The 17483-nt window shown below is 41.9% G+C and overlaps 1 long non-coding RNA gene across 1 annotated transcript in view; it reads right to left on the bottom strand.

The window, feature by feature from the left end:
• The window catches only part of LOC109551311 (uncharacterized), a 130161-nt gene that overhangs the window by 63601 nt on the left and 49077 nt on the right, over positions 1–17483 (bottom strand). The window lies entirely within an intron of this gene.

The raw sequence follows: 17483 nt of genomic DNA, 5'->3' as shown, positions 1-17483 counted from the left end.
AACTGATAACTAACTGGTACAGTTTTAATTCATAATTCCCTTCATTCATGTTTCCACTTGGGGGCAAGGGAGAAACATATTTACACTCTGTGAACCTTAAAGGAGGAATTAGGGAGAATTTTCTTTCATCAAGGCAATAAATTAACCTACAAAACACGGAAAAGTAACAATGACATGATGAAAATTATGATGATTCTCTTCCCTCACTGTTAGGGTGATTTGAGTTGATCATGATTCTTTGCTGGGTTGGAATAAATCCCAAACCCTTCTCTGGGAATCGTTGACTATCCGTGGGAGTTAAGGCCAGGCCAAAGTGAGTAGATGTGATTAATCAAAAGTTTCTGGCCAGATAAAGCTTCAGTTTCTGTTCTGCCTGTAAAATTCCTGCTGCTGGGCCATGAGGTGTCCAAGGGCGGGGCTGTGATCTCTGCCTGCTGTGCAGCCAGCAGGGGTTTTTATTTAAATTAAATTTTAATTAAAAAAAAAAGTTTCTTCCCAACGTATGTGATCTCATTCTCACAACTGTGGGTGAATGAAAGCCGAGGTGGCCTGAAGGTATTGCCAGGCAACTTTTTCCTAATCATTTTTAAAAGTATTGACAGCAGTGCAAGGGCCTTTCTCCCCACTACACTCAAATTAATTGTAGATGCGTTGACATGTCTGTGTGGGCAACGGTTCCATCCTGATGACTTGAAGGTTCCTCAGCTGTTTCATTTTTGGCAGCTGAATAAAGAATGACACAGCGTGAATGAATATTTTATAGAGGGGACATGGCAGCTGTGGGACATGAATGGCTGCTTGGCTTTTACTGTAGCGAGCAGTGTCATGTCAGACTGTCGCTTGTTTTAGCTGACACGTTCAGTGTTCAGAGGTGAATGGGTCTGATTGTCTAACAGAGAAATAAGAGTTTTTATGGTCATCTGAAGACATCTGATCCAATAAGGTGAGTGAGGAATTAAAAGATTCGATTAAAAAGTAATTAAGAGGGACTTCCCTGGCAGTCCAGTGGTTAAAGACTTAGCCTTCCAGTACAGGGGGTGCGGGTTCAGTCCCTGGTTGGGGAGCTAAGAGCCCACATGCCTTGTGGCCAAAAAACCAAAACATAAAACGGAAGCAATATTGTAACAAATTCAATAAAGACTTTAAAAAATGGTCCATATTTAAAAAAATGTAATTAAGAAATGGCCATCCTAACGAGTCCCTTTAAAGGGAGGCGAGTCAGCTGTCGTTGCATTAGATCAAATTATATGTTGCAGGTCCTGATGGGAGGAAATCTCTCTCCTTCAATAGAAGGGAAATAATTGTTAGGAGCTGATGTAAAGTATATTGTTTGAAGGATTTGTGTTTTTAAAAGTGGTTTTAAATTTTTCCTCATTCAGCACCTGTGGGAAAATATGAGTCCTGGAAGTTTCTTCAGATATATCATTGATGAATATTTTGCGTCAACATTATCAAATGAGTTAGCATTAGATGCAATGAGTGTTGCACCAGAGTCCAAGTAACCAGGATTCAGCTTGACTCTCCCCTAATTTTCTTCAGCTGTTGAATGGATTTGGGTAAGTAGCTGACAGGCTCCTAGATCTTGCATCCACGGGATCTACGTTCCAAAGCTGAGTCCACAGACCAGCAGCAGCATCTGGGTGTTAGTTAAAAATACAGCATCTTGGGCTTCCCTGGTGGCGCAGTGGTTGAGAGTCCGCCAGCCGATGCAGGGGACGCGGGTTCGTGACTCGGTCCCAGAAGATCCCACATACCGCGGAGCGGCTGGGCCCGTGAGCCATGGCCGCTGAGCCTGCGCATCCGGAGCCTGTGCTCCACAGTGGGAGAGGCCACAACAGTGAGAGGCCCACGTACCGCAAAAAAAAAAAAATACAGCATCTTGGGCTTCCCTGGTGGCGTAGTGGTTGAGAGTCCGCCTGCCGATGCAGGGGACACGGGTTCGTGCCCTGGTCTGGGAAGATCCCACATGCCGCGGAGCGGCTGGGCCCGTGAGCCATGGCTGCTGAGCCTGCGTGTCCGGAGCCTGTGCTCCGTAACGGGAAAGGCCACAACAGTGAGAGGCCCGCATACCGGAAAAAAAAAAAAAAATTACAGCATCTTGGCCCACCCCAGACCTACTGGATCAGAATCCGTATTTTAACAAGCTCTTTAGGTGAACCGAATGTGTATTAAATTTTGAGAAGTGCTACTCTAGACCTGTGGTTCTCAAACTTCAATCTTTTTTGCCTATCACTTTCATGACCTCTTATATAACCATGTACTATCATTTAATTGATGTCTTAATTGATTTTTTAAATAAATTTATTTATCTATTTCTGGCTACGTTGGGTCTTCATTGCTGCACGAGCTTTCTCTAGTTCCGGCGAGTGGGGGCTACTCTTAATTGTGGTGCACTGGCTTCTCATCGCAGTGGTTTCTCTTGTTGTGGAGCATGGGCTCTAGGCACACAGGTTTTGGTAGTTGTGGCACGTGGGCTCAGTAGTTGTGGCCTGCGGGCTCAGTAGTTGTGGCACACGGGCTTAGTTGCTCCATGGCATGTGGGATCTTCCCAGACCAGGGATCGAACCCGTGTCCCCTGCATTGGCAGGCGAATTCTTAACCACTGCACCACCAGGGAAGTCCCTTAACTGATTTTTTTTTTTTTTTTTTTGCGGTACATGGGCCTCTCACTGTTGCGGCCTCTCCCGTTGCAGAGCACAGGCTCCAGACGCGCAGGCTCAGCGGCCATTGCTCACGGGCCCAGCCGCTCCGCGGCATATGGGATCCTCCCGGACCGGGGCATGAACCCGCGTTCCCTGCATCGGCAGGCAGACTCTCAACCACTGCGCCACCAGGGAAGCCCCCCCTTAACTGATTGTTTAAACCTAAATACATTTATTGAGAACTAAATCGAAGTATCATTTGCTAGGTGTACTACGTGATCACATAAAAATTTACAATGAAGTAAAACAATAGTATTATCTGACACAGTGGTGAAGACTAAATGTGTTAATAAGTGTAAAGCAGTAGGGACAATGCCTGTCATACAGTAAATAAAGGTCCTCATCAGTCATCCTTCTAGATGTCAGTCAGACCCAGTCACTACTTCATCAAACCCCTCATGGCTTCCCATCTCACACACAAGGTGATGCAGGTTCCTCAAAGCCCTTTGTAACTTGGCCTCCAGCATACCATTCTGACCCAGCCTCTTAGGATTCTCCCTTCTGCCCACTGCACTGCAGCCATCTCAGCCTCCTTGTTTTCCCTGAGATAAACCAGACACATGCCTGCATTTGCACTTGCTTCCCTTTTGCCTGGAAAACTCTGGGTCCAGATACCAACTTGACTTGCTCCTTGAGACCTCACCCCGTCAGTCTCTGCCCACTATTCTTTTTATTTTCCTTTCCATCATCTCATGTTCATATTTATGTTTTATCATCTTTCTCTCTCTCTCTCTGTACATTAATTTTGTCTCTCTCCACTGCAATATAATCTTCCATTAGAAAGATTTTTTCTTCCTTAAAGCTAAATACCTAGCAACTAGAACAGCCCTGACACTTAGCAGGTGCTTAATAAATAATTGCCGAATGGATGAATGAATGAATGTTAAAAACTTATGTTAGTTTAATTGTTTTAGCTAGCTATTGCTGTATAACAAACCACCCCAAAACTTAGTGGTTTAAATCAAAGACAACTTTGCTCAGGCCTATGCAATTGAGCAGGGCTTGGAAAGGAACACTTGTCTGTGTCACCTGTTGCCAGCTCACAGGCTGGGGCAGAAATTAATAAATTAGTCCTGGTCTAATCAGGTAGCTTCTGTCGGGCTTATAAAAGAACAGACAGTTCCAAGAGCTAGGTTTCAGCTCCGTGTGAAAATAATCGAAAGTTAAAGCAGTCTGAAGATGAAACAGGCAGGAAATGAAGTGAGTTCCACTGATTCTTTTTAAATATATGCTGAGTTACCACAGGACACAAACATTATGGGGGATACAAACACTGGAAAATAAGTCCATTACATTCCCTTCTATTGCCAAGGGCTCCAGCTCCGAAGAACTGCAGTACATTCCACTGCTTCCCCAGACTTCACAGCTAGCCATGCTGATGAATATTTTTTTGGAGTCCTAATATTCTCATCACACAGAAGACTGGTTGAGGACCTAACTAGTCTGCGAGGGAGACACATATCCTGGTTCAATTAAATTACACAGCCCTGCAAAAAACAACTGCTTAGTTTTTAATAGGTACAGTAATATGTCTGTATATTGAATATTGAAGTAGAAACTTAAAGCTAGAGACAAAGGTAGAATAGTCATGTGTTGTTTCACGATCGATGATTAAGTTACTGAATGTGCTTGTGTGAGCTGAGGATCTCATCAAGCATTTCTAACACCGCATGCTGTGTGAATAATTGAGAAGTATAAGTAAGTGAGGGAAGAAATTTATTACCATGGCTCTCAGTCTTTACAAAGTTAAAACTTTGTGTGGAGTCTTATTTTTCAACACCTTGAGACTTGAATATGGTAGAATACTGTATGTTCAGTAATGCTTTTCAAATTTGTGTATTTAATAATCACAAATATGTTTATGTATAGCAGATTGGTGGAGAAATCAGGACTGAGACAGACAAATGCAGCTCTTCCTCTTAGCAAATGTGTTACCTGGAGGAAGTTACAACCTCTCTCAACAAGTCCCGTGTTTCTTGCCTTCAAGGTGGGGAGAGTATACTGTCAGCCTACTGGAGACGTTACAAAGTGATTTGATGCATTTAAAGTTCTTAGGATGTAACTGTTGGTCAATAAGTGCTAGTGATTATCACTTTGTTACGAGTATTAAATAGCTGCTATGGTGTACATATATTGAAGACCCCTTTCAAATAGTCCGAAGACCTCAGGATTTCTTAGCCAATATATTGGGTAACACTGATTTGTACAGTTATACCTCCAGTCACTTAAATTCTCCCTATTATTTTAAAAAGTTTGAAGAGTTTAACCTTCTAATATCTGCTCTAGGAAAACTATTCACTTCCTAAAATTAGCAGAAGAACTAAGCGTTAATAAAACAAATAAAACACACGATATATAAATTTGAAACTTAAGTAGTGGGTAATTGTCCTAAAATGATATGTTAGGTGTTTGGCCAAATTAAATAAAGCTAGGGGAGGGATTTGCAATTTTAAAACAGTGACTAAATTAATAATTTCAATTCTATTTGTTAATCTAACAAAGCCCTTTGCTGGTCAATTAGCCAATCATTTGTTTATGAAGAAACCAAGATTAAGTACATTGCTCATCAACAATTTCACTCCAATGTGTGACTCTTAAGACATTTTGAATGGTTAAAGTTGATTCCCTGATAGGTTTATGAGCTATGTTTAAGCAACTCAACTTTAAACCACTCACTGGCATTTTGATAAGTCAGCATTACCAGGTTGTTCATATTCTCCAAAGAGTTAGATATTATTATTAGCCATTTTGCAAGTGTATCAAAAGGCATCTTTAATGATTGATTTGAAATTTGAAAAGAATATAATTACACAAAAATTTTAAAACCTCTGTTTGAGGGTCTGGCTGAGCATGAACAGGGGTAAAATTATGAAGCTCCATGTTTTGAATCTGGTCTCTCAACCTTGGCACTATTGACATTGGGGTTGGATCTTCTCTGCTGTAAGGTGGTGTGTCCTGTGTATGGTAAGGGGTTTAGCAGCATCCCTGACCTCTACACAGTAATACTTCCTCCTCAGTGTGACAACCAAAAGTGTCTCCGGACATGGCTAAATGTCCCCTGGGAGGGAGGAAAAAATCATCCTCTGTTGAAAACCACTGTCCTAAACGAACCATTCTAATAATTTTTGAGAGAAATAAGGATCTCTGCTGGTTCATGTACTTTGATTGCATTATGGAAGAAAAGCAAAATCTTGTTGTACTCATAACTCTTTCTACTTTATTCCTGAATCCCAACTCTTCTTTCTCTATTTCCTCATTCCTGTCTTATACTAGGAATTTTTTTTATTTTAAAATTTCCCTTGGATTCAAAAGTTAATGTTAATAGCATAGTGAATGCAGTAAGATATGTCCGCTGCTGAATAATGGGTGGATAAAATGTATTGATTTGCCATAAAAGTCATACATTTATAAAGTGCCCAGCATTTGAGAAAATGGTTATAAAACAATCTAAATCCCTACTGAAGTACGATGAGCTAGTAATAAGATCTGAGTTGTATGATAAAAGGAGATGTGAATTATGCTGATAGAATTTGTATTAACTATGTGGGCTGCAAAGCTGGTGGTAGCTGAATAGAAAAATGCAGTAAGGATGGCGAACAGTCCACCAGCCAAGTGGTAAAAACAGTTGTAGGGAAGCAGACTCATGCCTCTTTCTGTCGAAGCCTCCTTTCTCTTGGGACCACGTGCTTAATATGTTCTGTGTCTTTGACACTGACATACTTCAAGGAATGTGTGATAGAGCACGGGTACTTTCTGCTTGGAGTCAGAAACCCAGATAAACAATAAAGGTTTATGGAAGGTGGTAAAATTTTAGGGCTCCATTCACAATAAATGTTAAACACATGAAGCCTTTCTGAAAGCACAGGCACTGTTGGGATTCTGTGCTGTCAGAATCTCCCCGCACAGAATAGACTCCTGTTTTGGCTCTTGCTTGAGGGAACAGACTTAAGGTGGAAGGAGGATTTTTTTTCCTCTTTGACGACAGACAGCCCCATTGCCTAGTGGTTGCTGCTGCTAGAAACAGCCTCGTGCAACTAAACGTTTTAAATGCACTTCCTCATTTTCTTTCTGGTTTTAGGAATTCTATTCTGTGTCTCCAAAGTTTCCTAACTTTTCTGACAACGCTCACAGTTCTATCTCGAGTCCTGAGTTCCAGACTTTTATCTTCAAACATCTTTTTTTTTTTTTTTTTTTTTTTTGCGGTATGCGGGGCCTTTCACCATTGTGGCCCGCCTCTCCTGTTGCGGACCACAGGCTCCGGACGCGCAGGCTCAGCGGCCATGGCTCACGGGCCCAGCCGCTCTGCGGCATGTGGGATCCTCCCGGACCGGGGCACGAACCCGTGTCCCCTGCACCGGCAGGCGGACTCCCAACCACTGCGCCACCAGGGAAGCCCTTCAACCATCTTTAAGGCATATCCATGAAGACACTTCTTAGGCATCTTTCTCAAGCTTATCATGTTCGAAATTGGACCAGACCTGTTTTCTTTTTAGTATTCTTATTTCTCAGTTAATATTGACTTAATTGGTCAAGTACAAAACCTTGAGATCCCTGATTCTGCTCTGTTGCTCAGTCCTCCTTCCCAAACTGTTAACGTTCTCATCTCTCCTTCCAATATATAGCCTGTATCCACCCACTTCTTTGCATTTTTACTGCTACCTCACTTGTTGAAGTAACCCGAGTGTCCCCAGTGAGGACTGCTGGCCTGTCTGCTTCCATCCCTGCCTTCTGACAGTGCATTATATCTTCAGCACATGGCAGAATCATAAAAATATAAAAAGGAATCAAAGTCAGATCACATCATTTCCCTGCCTAAAAGAAAAACCAAACTCATAGAAAAAGTGATCAGATTTGTAGTTATTAGAGGTGGTGGGGGGGATTGGATGAAGATGGCCAAAAGGTAAAAACCTAGCTATAAGATACATAAGTACTAGGGACGTAATGTACACCATAATAATGACTATAGTCTCCTGTACGGTATATTTGAAAGTTGTTAAGGGAGCTGATCCCAAGATGTTTCATCATAAGAAAAAACTTTTTTTTCCTTTCTTTCTTTTCCTCATATGTATATGAGATGATGGATGTTAATTAAATTATTGTGGTAATCATGTCACAATACATATAAGTCAAATCACGATGCTGGACACCTTAAACTTATCAGTGCTGTATGTCAATTATATCTCAATAAAACTAGAAAAAAAGCTAAAAAACTAGAAAAAATACTGTAGGGCCATTTTAATAAAATTCTGTTGGGTAGGGGCTGGGAATAGATACTTTCAATATATTTTACAATTGTCAGGCCTTTTTAAAGTTTAGGTTTTCTATTTTGTCCTCCAAATGATGACAAAGGGAGAAGAAAAATAAAAATGGTTAAAGGGACAGAAAATAGGTGATTTGGGAAAGTTTAAAAAAAAAGATTGTCTAGCATTATACCCGGTATAATGCAAAAGAATGACTTCCTTTTATTGTCCCATAAGAGGACGGCAGGACACAGGGAGGGGGAAGGGTAAGCTGGGACAAAATGAGAGAGTGGCATGGACATATATACACTACCAAATGTAAAACAGATAGCTAGTGGGAAGCAGCCGCATAGCACAGGGAGATCAGCTCGGTGCTTTGTGTCCACCTAGAGGGGTGGGATAGGGAGGGTGGGAGGGAGGGAGACGCAAGAGGGAAGAGATATGGGAGCATATGTATATGTATAACTGATTCACTTTGTTATACAGCAGCAACTAACACACCACTGTAAAGCAATTATACTCCAATAAAGATGTTATAAAAAAATAAGCAAAATACAGTCTTCAGATTAGGTGACTAGCAAGAGAAAAAAATTCCACAGCATTTGATCTATACTTGTTAATTTAGTATATTTAGGGGAGGTGGTCGGGGAGGATGGAGATCAAAAGGTCCTCGTGTTTATTCCGTGGCAGCTGCGTGCCAGGCGCTGGGCTACACATTTTACATATATAATCTCTTTAATTTTACAGTATCTTTAAACTTTTGGTTGCAAGTAACAGAAAATCAACTAACTGAAGCTACACCGATGTTCACTTAACTGGAGTCCACAGGGCTGGGCTAAGTTCAGGATCAAATCAAGCTCTCTGAAGGACAGGGACCTTCTCTCTCACAGCAGCAGTGCTCCCCTAAGGATGAACCCTGCTTGGGTAATTTGCACTCCCTTGGAATACTGTGTCCAGGGGAGTGGAACAATCCGATTGAGTGTTTTGGGTCAAGTGCCTCCCTCTGTGGTGGTGGAGATGGACTCCTGTAGGTCGGTCACTGTCGGGAACCACACAGTGGAGGAGGGACAGGTCCCAACAGGCAGAGACGTGAGGAATAAAAAACATGAGACGTCGCTAATCTTTGTCAAGTGAGCATTATCATCTTCATTTTACAAATTAAGACACTAAGGTGAAGTGACTCGCCCTGGATTATATACCTAAAAGGTTGGAAGTCTGAGTTGGAAGAGGCAGCATGAAACGTGGACAGAGCTCTGGACTGTGGATCAGACAAACTGGGTTTCACCCTGGCTTTGGCCACTGACTATGTCATATATATATGATATATAGACTGGCTATATATACATATATTATTATTTTATTGTATTATATATATATATGTAATATATAAACAATTTGGAGGAAGTCAATTCCACTAAGTCACATGTTCCCCATATGTGAAATGGGAATACAGTGTCCCTATTTCTGAGTTCATCATGAGGCTTAAGTGAACTATGCATGTGAAAGCACTTTGTAATAAAGTGCTGTCATTAAAAAAAAAAAAAAAGAGGGCAGCAGGATGGCAGACCCTAAAGGTGGACATAGCATCCTCAGAGAACAGTTGGAGTTCTCAAGATATGTCTTTTGAAGGATCCAAGCCACTCTGGAATTCAGTATGATGGAGGAAACAATGCTCAGTGGTAACCAGAGGACTTGGGTTCCCATTCTGGCAATTACCACCCAAAAGACTTTATGTGGAATTTATCTACACCAGGGTTTCACAAGCTTTATGTGAGAGCTTTAAATTGTAAGGTCCATTAAGGCCTTGCAGACATTAAGTTGTAGGAACTTAGGGACTATATTTGCCTATTCTCTGAATTCCTGAAACTTCTCATAATGCCTATGACATAGTAGATACTCTATAAATATTCACCAAAAGGATTAAAGCCAACAAGCAACTATGGAATCCATTAGACTTTGATATAGTTTATATTTTCCAGAAATCAGATGCCATCTCCTCCAGAAAACCCCTCCGCTCAATAGGCTGTATCAGTCCCTTCTCTGTACTTCTGAGCTATTCTGGCCTCTTACTCCAGGGCAGCCACCTGTCTATTCTTACACTAGACTGTGACATCATTAAGGCAGGAACTCTTCTTGGTTGACTGATATGTATACTGTCTCACACAGAGTGGGCTTCAATAGATGTCTAATAAATAAATGAATGATTGGTCTGTACTTTGTACTACCATTCATTTCTATAAAATCCAGGATCTAGTACAGTGTTTAGTACATAATAGGTATTGCAAATTATTTGTTTTATGAAAGAATGGGTCGAAAGCCTTCAGTCTTTAGAAGCAATATGAACACTGAGGTAGCTGGAGCTAGAACTCTGGAGTCTGGGTCTGGCATCCCTCACAACCAAAACTAGATTAAGACCTTTAGAAATCCTCAACACTGAAAAGACTGTGCAATTTAAAATGAAAATAAAACCTGTATGAATAGTGAAATCAAAAAAACTTGTTTCTAGAATGTCAGATTGTAAAGTCTATCAGAGGTGGGAGTTTCCTTCCCCTGTTTTGGGTGCCTTTGGGGACCTGCAGCTTAAGAACATGCTGCCTGTTTTGTGATTCATCTTACATTGAAAGGGACTTGCCCAAGGTCACACAGCTAGTTAGTGGGAGAACCCAGCACAGGCCAATGATCTTGCCTTGTCGTAATGTCCTGCTCTTAATTCTCACCACCAGGAATTTCTGGACATGTGTCTGGGATTACGATTCATGCACCAGCTCCAGTGTCACCTTCTCAGAAAGTTGGAGTCCATCAAACTAAGGCAAGCTTGAACAGACTGGCTGGCTGGCTCTGGGAAGGGTCCCTGAATTCTCACAGACAGCAAAAGGTCCTTCCTGTTCACCTCCTCTGGAATTAGCCAGTTTCTCCTACTGCCCTGAGGTTAATTCAGTGGCTGGGGAGAGCAACCTTAGGGGAAACAATAAACCCAGAAAGGTAAGGTGCGCTGCCTTCCAGGCTGAAGAAAGCTAACTAGGCTTCATCTCCGAAGGATACACAGGCTTGGAGCTGGAGGGGCCTTCAAAGGAAGGTGGGAAGTTATATAACAGGAGGATAAAAGAGGAACTGAAGCCATCTGCGAGGGCTAGCTGGGCATAGGTGGGAGGATGACAGGAGAGACGTTCTGTCTGTCTCGTAACAATGTATTTCCTCAAACAAATTCAGTGTCAAGTTGGGCCTCAGTACAGGGGTTCTCCTGGAGTAAAGATAGAAGCTGAAGTGTGTAATTTTGGTTTCTGCTTCTTTGAATCAGAATTTCTCGACGTCAGTGTTACTGACATTTGGGAGAGGACGATTATCAAGTGGGGACTGTCCTCCCTGTTGTAGCATGGTGTGCAGCATCCTGGCTTCTACCTACGAGAGGCTCTCAGCGTCATCCCTGTGTCAGTCACGACAGCCCAAGCTGTCTCCAGATCCTGCCAGGTGTTCTCAGGGCGGGGATGGGGGTACAAGATCACCCCCAGTTGAAAACGACTACTTTAAATTCACTGATACTATTCATGGGAAATAAAGTACTCAGAAAACTCGAACATTGCCCATCATCACTCGATTTCTTCACGTTTGGGGCTGGAAGAAATTGTCTCTCTTTTCCTATATGTACAAGGCCATGGGAGAGAATGGAAAAGGACTTGTTTCAGTGGGGGTTAGAATCTCACAAAGGGAACAACTCAATTTAGCATGCAAAAAAAAGAAAAAAGAGAAAGAACGGGAAAATATATTTGAATACCACCAACCTTCGTCAAGTGGTGTTATAACTACCTTCTATTAACTTCCAAGGGAGATAATAACTAGGAGGTGAATTTAGTTTCTTGTGGAAAGATCTCAGACATAGTTAACCGCAGCTGTCAATCCAACTGACTGTGTCATTCTTTGAGTGGAAAGTGCAAAATAGAAATTTTCTTACTACTATGTAATGTCCAATTTTCTCCATTTGGAAAATGGCTCTAATATTTGTGGAAACAACCTAACTGTCTCTTGAGGGGAAGGTGAAGAAATAGATTGTTGTCTATTCATAAAATACTTTTCTGTAGATAAAATGAATGGACCAGATCTACATGTATCAACCTGGGTAACTCTCAAAAGCATAAAGTTGTGCTACGGAAGGCAAACTACAAAAAGATACTTTACAAGGATACTATTATGTGTATTTTGCAAACACACAAAACAAAATGAGTATTGTTTGTGGATATATACATATGTACTAAAAGTAAAAAAAAATGCATGCAAGTATTAAGCACAAAAGATTGTCTTGTTTCTGAAGAGAGAGGAAGAGGAAGAGGAAGTTGTGAGGAAATGGACCTATTAGTGTACATACAATGCTTATTGAGAAAGAGAAAGGGGTGGGAGAGAGTGCCCTTAGGGCAACATGTTAACATACGTAAAATGTAGATGATATGTACACGGTTATGTGTTATTTATTTTATTTCTTTTTTTTGGTTAAATTTCATGCTTTAAAAAATAATAAGATTGGGAACAGCTGGACATCCACATGTTAAAAAAAAAAAAAAATCTAGACACAGACCTTACACCCATCACAAAAATTAACTTAAAATGAATCAGACCTAAATGTAAAACACAAAACTATAAAACTCCTAGAAGATAACATAGGAGAAAACCTAGATGACTTTTTAGATGTGACACCAAAGGCTTGATCCAAGAAAGAAGGAATCGATAAGCTGGACTTCATTAAAATTAAGAACTCCTGCTCTGAGAAAGGCACTGTCAAGATAATGAAAAGCCAAGACCCAGACTGGAAGAAAATAATTGCAAAAGATGTATCTGACAAAAGAACTAAATCTCAACAATAAAAAAACAACCTGGTTAACAAATGATCCAAAGACCTTGACAGACACCTCACCAAAGAAGAAATACAGATGGTAAATAAGCATAAGAAAAGATACTCCACATCATATGTCATCAGGGAAATGGAAATTAAAATAACACTACACACTCCTATTAGAATGGCCAAAATCCAGAACACTGACAACACCAAATGCTGGTGAGGATGTGAAGCAACAGGAACTCTCGTTCAGTGCTGGTGGGAAATGCAGAATGCTGCAGCCACTTTGGAAGACAATTTACTACCAGAAAACGAGACTCCTGTGTCAGAGTTAAAACCGGTTTATTACTCACAGCAATAGCAGTAGCCAGTGCATCAGGAAGTCTTACTTTTTTACCTTGTCATATTGCCTTGGCCAGAATTTCCAGAGCAACACTATATAATAGTGGTCCCTTAGTTTGCTTCTAACTTTAGTGATAAGGCCCAAATGTTTCAATATTGAGTCTGATATAAATACTTTATCTCGTTAAGAAAGTCTCTATTCCTGTTTTTAAAATAGCAATGATAAATTTTACCAAATGTCTTTTATTCATCAGCAGATCTAATTATGTTTTCCCTCCATCCCTCCTTCCCCACCCCACACAATTTCTTCTTAAGAATGTGCTATCATTGTGAAAAAAGTATCTCCAGCTTGCCCTACTTAGTGGGCACCTTTTCTTTAATTCTGGGTTTTTTTTTCTATAATTTTTCTGGCAGAAACTCCTCACAATTTCGCACCTGTTTATGGCATCTTTGAAGTTTCCAGCTATAAAAGTGGTTTCCCCTCATCTTAATGTGTCTTTTTAGGCTCATCAATCAATAAATCAATCAGTTTCAGAGATATTATAACACTAAGACTTAACTTTTTTTTTTTTTAATTTTTTTTTTTTGCGGTACGTGGGCCTCTCACTGTTGTGGCCTCTCCCGTTGCGGAGCACAGGCTCCGGATGCGCAGGCTCAGCGACCATGGCTCACGGGCCCAGCCGCTCCGCGGCATGTGGGATCTTCCAGGACCGGGGCACGAACCCGTGTCCCCTGCATTGGCAGGCGGACTCTCAACCACTGCGCCACCAGGGAAGCCCCAGACTTCTTAACATTTTTTAAATCAACCTTACTTCATGATATCAAATTTCTCTTACATAGTAACGGACTGACTTGGCTAATATTTTATTTTTGTGTCAATATTAATATAGGAGATTGATATCTTGTAGCTTCTCATATAAAGCTTTGTTAAGTTTTGATTTCAAAGTTATGCTTCATAAAATTAACTAGAAATATTTTATTCTTTTGCTCTGCTCTAAAGCAGATTGTAGAGTATTGGAGATCTGAGCAAATCAGTCACAAAGCCCTCTAGAGACGTATTCATTTAACAATTGTTTTACCACTCGTTGCTTTCCTTTTTGTTTTTTACTATACTTTTTTCCTTGAATAAATTTCAGAAATTGATATTTTCTGAGAATATTATCCATTTAGAGTTTTCCATTCATTAATATAGAGGAAGGCCAGCAAATATTTTGTGTAACAATCCAGTTATTTTTTTGCTCCGCAGGCCACATGGTCTCTGTCATGATTATTCAACTCAGTAGTTATAATGTAAAAGCAGTGAAAGATGTGTTCCAATAGACCTTCTTCACAAAAACAGGTGGTAGACAGGGTTTGTACCTTTATGCATTTCAAGGGAGAGATGGGAGAGGAGATCTCTGTACTTGTTTTCCCATCTCAGTCTTACTCAGAAATCCCCAAACTGCCACCTATTAACCTCTTTTCCAGATGTTGGTTATTCTAGCTCAAGCATGAATTGATCTCTTTACTTCTTGTTCTTCCTTCCCATCCCTTGTCCTCAGAGCCTGTGTCCTCCTCGCAGTTGAGTAGATCAGGCTTTGATCTATTTCACTTGCCCTGTTCCTTTCTTACGGACCCCAATTTGCCTTTGAACTTCTTTGATCACACTCACAGAATTGTCTAACTTGGCTTTGGCAGATATTCTGTTTCTCAATCCATCTGTGGGGTGCCTGTGGACTTTAAAGTAAGACTTCTAAAGGTATACGTCTGAAAGGAAAAATGTGCTTTTGCCAGAGAATAATAAATCACTAACTCTCCACCACCATCCAGCTCAATGTCAGGGCAAATTTTAGAGCAGGAATGAAGAGAAGAGGGGGGGAGAAATCATCAAGAGGACAAAATAAAGACCAATGGTCCTATCCTTTCTTGTTGCCTCTGTTCTTCCCCTTGCCTCTTGCTTATAAGAGCCCAGGAAGGAAAGAGTTGAGGAAAACTGCGGACGCTGATCCCATGAAAAGAAAAAGAAGCAGGAGGCTTCCTGTGAGCAGTGACTGTCAATCCACTGCCAATTCCTCCTGCTACAGCCGGCTCCTTCCTCCTTGGGTGCAGCTGAGGAAGAGGTTCTCTGGTCAGGCTGCCTTAAATGCTGACCCAGAGCTGACAGTTGCAAGAACAGTGGTTCAAGGGTAGCCTGGAGCTCGGGGCTCTAGGTGCATGGGCTTCAGTAGTTGTGGCCCACGGGCTTCAGTAGTTGTGGCGCACGGGCTTAGCTGCTTCGCGGCATGTGCTATCTTCCCAGACCAGGGCTCGAACCTGTGTCCCCTACACTGGCAGGCAGATTCTTATCTACTGCACCATGAGGGCAGTCCTTGAAGTTCAGTTTTTTAAATTTTAATTTATTTTTTGGCTGCCTTGGGTCTTCGTTGCTGTGCGTGGGCTTTCTCTAGCTGTGGTGAGCGGGGGCTACTCTTCGTTGTGGTGCGCTGGCTTCTCACTGCGGTGGCTTCTCTTGTCGTGGAGCACTTCTCTAGGTGCATGGGCTTCAGTAGTTGTGGCACACGGCCTCAGCAGTTGTGGCACACGGGCTTAGTTGCTCTGCGGCATGTGAGATCTTCCCGGACCAGGGCTGGAACCCATGTCCCCTGCATTGGGAGGCAGATTCTTAACCACTGAGCCACCAGGGAAGTCCCCTGAGGTTCAGTTTTGAAGGGGATCTTCACCTCCTCAGAAACCGAGCAGCTGCTGAGAAATACAACTGGACCTTCGGAGAGATGAAGGGAACAGAAAATGTTCAAGTCTGTGTTTGTCTAAATCCTGGAGAAGGCAGAGGCAGCAGTGACCACCACGGGGAAGTGACAAAGGTCAGGGAGCATCCACGGCATAGGGAAAATGGCTCTTTACCAGGTTGGGGAGAACACAATTGCTCGATGCTCTGGAGATGGCTTTGGCAAGGTTCCACGATTAAGAAAACATGAATTTTCACTTGCAGTCAGAGCATTTCCATGTTCAAACTAGAGAACTGCTGAAATAGAGTTCTCCTCTCTACGTAACTTGACAGATAAGTCTTTCTTTATTTTTTTAATTAAAAGGATTTCTAATTGTGTTTAGTTTTCTATCTGTATGTCTGACCAGCTTTCCAGTCTCCACATATCCATACCCTCTGTTGAAACCTTTACATCTTGGTTTTTATGATCCCACTTAATCCTTGCACTTATCCTGAAGTGCCTGGCCATTCTAGCTCTGTCTCCTGTGGGGCCTCCCCATCTTTCTTCCCCAATGTATCTGGGGTGCTATCATCTCTCCATGCCCCCACTCCATGGCTCTCAACCACTCTGTGTTTGCAGCTATTGCAACAATGCAGATGACACCGCACTTCACTCTCGGCTAGCTTGCAATTACATAGCTCTTTACATCACACTTACATATATTTTTCATATAATTATTTTATATAATCCTCTCCACTCTCATTTTTCTTAAAGGAGGTCTTCCAAGCTCCCCTTCTGAATGGAACACTAATTCCTTGAAATTAAATTGCTCACAATGGACGCTATCTTTGCCTATGAAACACTTTCTTCAGTATAGTGTAATCACCACCCCTCGTGTCATCAAAACTTATAGTTGGACTTTCTTTGGCAAATCTGAGATATAGAGTTGGTTCCTCATTTGACTTTAACCTTTGGGACTTTCTTGTGGTCCCTGTGACTATTACCTTAACACATACCCTTGTCAGGTTCCAGCCTTCCACAGGTAAGTCTTATCAAACCTTCCTATTCGGTGTCCCATTTTCTAAGGCTCTACTGGGGCATTTACTTCTAAATTCCCTTATATGGTGCGACAGTTCATAATGGACAAAGCTGAGGACCTGGGTTAACATCCAAGTTCTATCATATTCTGTGTGTCCTTGGGGAAATCTCTTGTTTTTCTTAAATTTATTTATTTATTTTTGGCTGCGTTGGGATTTCATTGCTGCATGCAGGCTTTCTCTAGTTGCGGCGAGCAGGGGCTTACTCTTCGTTGCGGTGCGCGGGCTTCTCATTGCGGTGGCTTCTCTCGTTGTGGAGCACGGGCTCTAGGCGTGCGGGCTTCAGTAGTTGCGGCACGCAGGCTCAGTAGTTGTGGTTCGTGGGCTCTAGAGCACAGGCTCAGTAGTTGTGACGCACAGGCTTAGTTGCTCCGTGGCATGTGGGATCTTCCCGGACCAGGGCTTGAACCCGTGTCCCCTGCATTGGCAGGCGGATTCTTAACCACTGCACCACCAGGGAAGCCCTGGGAAATCTCTTTACCATTCGGCAAATGGAGATGATTAAAGACCCACATGAAGTTGTATAAATAAATTAGGACCACTCTTGGCGTGTTTTGGCACATTACCGCAGAGGGTTGGTTTAAGAGGTGAAC

The sequence above is a fragment of the Tursiops truncatus genome, chromosome 15, assembly GCF_011762595.2.
Source record: "Tursiops truncatus isolate mTurTru1 chromosome 15, mTurTru1.mat.Y, whole genome shotgun sequence".
In the NCBI taxonomy this organism is placed as follows: Eukaryota; Metazoa; Chordata; class Mammalia; order Artiodactyla; family Delphinidae; genus Tursiops; species Tursiops truncatus.
This window is presented reverse-complemented; position numbering and strand designations above follow the sequence as displayed.